The sequence below is a fragment of the Monopterus albus genome, unplaced genomic scaffold (assembly GCF_001952655.1).
Source record: "Monopterus albus unplaced genomic scaffold, M_albus_1.0 scaffold172.1, whole genome shotgun sequence".
In the NCBI taxonomy this organism is placed as follows: domain Eukaryota; kingdom Metazoa; phylum Chordata; class Actinopteri; order Synbranchiformes; family Synbranchidae; genus Monopterus; species Monopterus albus.
The window spans coordinates 2524216-2528176 of NW_018128052.1; the positions used below are offsets into that span (position 1 = coordinate 2524216).

Consider the following 3961-nt stretch of genomic DNA (forward strand, 5'->3'; position numbering starts at 1 on the left):
GAGGGAGGAGATAAATAGTGCTAGTATTATTGAAAATCGGTTGGGTATTGATTTAGACAAATATTGGCCATGGGATGCCAGCGTTTGAACAAGATAGGTCAGATTGTCTGGAGAAAAGTGTTAGCTTTAAACACTGGTTGCCAAATTACTCTAAACAAAGGCATACAAAATGGGCTTCAATCTAGAATAAGTGTTTTACTGGAAATGTTTCAAACTAGCCTAGAGAATACTTTGACACCAAAAATAACCTTTTAGGTCTTTGCGTTTCAGCAATTTCAGTCATGACTCTAGGATGAAAACGTGCTTCTAATCTTTACAGTCAGCCACACTGCTGGTCAAGCACACACCAGTGTGGGCTAGGCAGTTCAACAAGCTCTATATATTAGTGCATCTCAATTATTGCAGCTGAGCAAAGAGTGAGTGGGGGGGTCTTTTGGCTACACAAGCAAAAACAAACCCAGTTCCAGACATATCACCAGCTGACAAGCTGAGGAAGAGCACCACGTGAAGAGCCAGATGAAAAGGTGCATTCATTTCAGCTCTGCTAAAACCGAAGGGGGCATCCTAATTACGGAGATGGCTCATGTGACCACCGGTGACAAGCTGTTTTACTGTAGTCCAATACGCTGCTGCTGCTGTTGATGATGGAGGGAGTGCTTTTTCCTTCTGCTAGTCTTGACGAAAAGTGGTGAGACATAAGGGGAAACACAGTCAGGCGGCTCGTCTTGTGCGTACAGAGCCAGGGGTACTTCAACGGATTTCATCAACATGGCTTGGAGAGGAGGGAGAACACGGTCGTTTTATCGACCAATCCAGTTTTTATACTGAGGCTGGTATTGTTTTTTGACTGGAGGACTCAGAGGAAAAGAAAAGGTAACATACATTTCCCTGAGTCAATTGGAAATGGGAGTGAAATGTTGCTACGCCGTGGTTTTCTCGGCTGTGATGGTGGTTGGTGTTAAATGTTGGCGAGCCGGTGGTTTAGGTTTCTCCTAATGTTATCTGGACTACCTCAGTATTGTTGTCTTGTAAGACTGTAGCACACATACTATTAGTAATCTTACATGTATGGACAGTTTCGGACACATAACGGGCTTTCCGTTTGTACCAGAGCCCATGCGCGGCCACTTCATTTCCCGACCAGCACTGCAGGCCTGCCGACGCGACCAAGCCAAATACCCCACTATACCTACGTAGCGATCCTAGCAGGGCTGGCTAACTTAAGCTAAAGGCGGCTAGCTGCTTGGCACTCTGTCGCTATTTCTACAGTGTTTACTAACCCATGTTTGAACATCTCCGGTAACCATTCATAATGTGGTTTTACAACTTAAGCGTAAAGCAAAGCCTTTTAAGGAAACCTTCAGGTAATCTTATATATAGCCATTGTATGTGGACATAGCATTGAACTACTGAACCACAAAATCCCGTTATGTTTATCTTGTTAGCCGAATACTAAACTTTCCTGTTAATGATTTCACGCAGCTACCTGGGTAAATAGACACCCGACCTTCAACTGAAACTGTGTGGATACCCGAAGGGACTAGACGGAACCCGTGGGGCTCGAGCCCGGGACGGGTTAGGACAGAAATTTAGAAATGATGTTCGGGTTGGGACACGTAGGTCAAGAGTTAGGTTAAACGGCTGGAACACTCAAATGTCTGAGTAATGAGAAGGGTAAAGATACAGTGCAAACTCAGCTGCATCGGGCATGGGTCGGGTTCGTAAAGAAATATGTGCTCCATGCTCTAAACTGAAATACAATGCGTTTGTCCCCATGCATAAAAAAACAGCAGTTACATGGTGGTGAGGTTGGTCAAACCACTGTAGGCTACTGTGGGGCTGGGGAAGTAGATGGTTGGCCCCTTTCTTGTTACGAACATAGTCAGATTGTAACAATTGTAGCTGGATAATGTTATGTTGCTCATGGTCCAGAAATGCCATATCTGTAGGAGCAGTAAACTGAATCTTTGGACTGGACATGTTTGTATACTGTACAGCAAATGCTGAGTACAACAGGTATCATTTGAATTCCTGTTTTCCAAACCTGTTCAATAATAGCTGCTTGTTAGGTAACTTTCAAGTATTTATTAGCAGTTTTATCCTGTTAAATAGTTTAATAAGTTGCATCTAATGGTAGATAAATCATGAAGTATTAAGACAATACATTTTTAAGTGAGGGGGAAGCATCTGTTACCTGGTGGGGTATAAACTGCTCTTTCAAACGCAAGCTTCTGGTGTGGTATTACAGTCTTATCTGAGCTCAGCACTGCTCAGAGGCCTTCCTGTGCTAAAGCTCTGTATTAACTCATTTGCAATTGCCTCAAGCAGATCTCACAATGGAAAAGAGATGCCCCAGATGAAATTTTAAATGTCATATCTGAGAAATTTTGTGCAGGTCATGTCTTTAATGAAAGCTGCAGATTGTGCTGAGATAAGGGCTATGTGTGTGGTTGAAAGATATTGTATGGTGCTGGGTTTGCAGTCCATTAGATGGTAGAGGGCTCAGGATAATTGGCAGCGTGTGTTCCAAATGGACACCAGGCCACAGAGACAACTAATGGGTTGTCTTGTCTGTTGTCAGATGATATCAAGACTGGACATGACTCGGTGTGTGTGGCACGATTTGTTTTGCTGGTTAAATATGTGTATAATCTGGTAATCTTTTACTTGGGTAAAAAAGCAGAAAAGACACCGAGTAGTGATGACGGCTAGTCTCTTATCAGTTGTTCAAGTGTTCGTTACATAAGTCCAACAGTAAGGCTGTCACTAGTTTAAGGAAGCCACACCCTTGCTGCTACAGAAAGTGTGACAGCTTCATAACAAAATGTTGGTAAACCCTGCGGTTGGTTAATTTGGTTAAAAGTGATTAAGAAGTCACTTCTTTGTCAGTCTCACTTCTCAGTTAAATGCAATTAACCTGCCTCACACACACTTGAACAACTGATAAGAGGCTAGTCGTTGTCACTACTTGTTGTCAGGTCTGCTTTATTACCGAAACACAGCAACTGCAAACAGTAACTCTGTGCCTTTCCACTCTGCTTCACTTGCTTGAGACTTTTGTCAGGATTGCCTGCAAAAAAAAGCATAGCTAATGTGAAATTTTTTTTCTTGTTATTTTTTTTTTAATTGCATTTGGAGACTGTCCCTCAAATATGACTAGGTCTGCCAGTAGATATGCCCCTCACTGGGGCAGTAGAACAGCCTATGAACACAAAAGTACCAACACTGAGAGAAATGGAAATGGTAGTTTGGCGAGCAAGAGAAAGATCAGCCCCTGGGCCTAATGGCGTGCTCTATAAGCTATATAAATATGTTCCAGACATGTTGAGGTTTTTGTGGAGGCTTATCAGAGTAGCATGGAAGAAACAGCTTGTTCCTAAGTCATAGAGAGTATTAGGAGGGATTTTTATCCTTAAGGAGAAAGATTTAGTTGTAGTAGGGTAGTTTAGGCTTATTTGCCTTCTGAATGTAGAAGGCAAGATTTTCTTCAGTGTAGTGGTCTAAAGGTTGTCAAGCTACCTAAAAACGATCAGACTTATTTGACACATCAGTGCAGAAAGCCAGAGTAGCAAGTTTTTCTGGATGTTTGGAGCACATAAACATGATCTCGCAACAAACTCAGTCAGCAAAAAGTGAAAAAAGAGAATGGCATGTGATGTTCTTAGACCTAGCTAATGGTTCTGTACCACATAGGCTACTGTGGGAAACAGTAGCTTATTTTAAAGTACCAGACTTGGTTAAAGGGCTAGTGAGAGAATATTTTCAGGATATCCAGATATGTTACACAACAGCAGAGTATACTACAGCTTGGCTGGGCATCATGGCAGGGTGCACAATATCACCCCCAGTGTTTGCCATGGCAATGGAGATTATCGTTAGGTCATTCATCTAGATCAGTGGTCCCCAACCTTTTTATCACTGCGGACCGGTCAACGCTTGACAATTTTACTGCGGCCCGGGG

At 42.7% G+C, this 3961-nt stretch overlaps 1 protein-coding gene across 6 annotated transcripts in view; it reads left to right on the forward strand.

Moving 5' to 3' along the window:
• The first annotated feature begins 403 nt into the window (after nt 1-403).
• Nucleotides 404-3961, forward strand: part of st3gal3b (ST3 beta-galactoside alpha-2,3-sialyltransferase 3b) — a 44591-nt gene continuing 41033 nt past the window's right edge. For 4 of the 6 annotated variants that reach the window (XM_020616007.1, XM_020616010.1, XM_020616011.1 and 1 more), the window contains exon 1: nt 532-873. The gene's annotated coding sequence lies outside the window, so the exon portion shown is untranslated. The other 2 variants (XM_020616009.1, XM_020616008.1) reach the window with 2 other exon arrangements.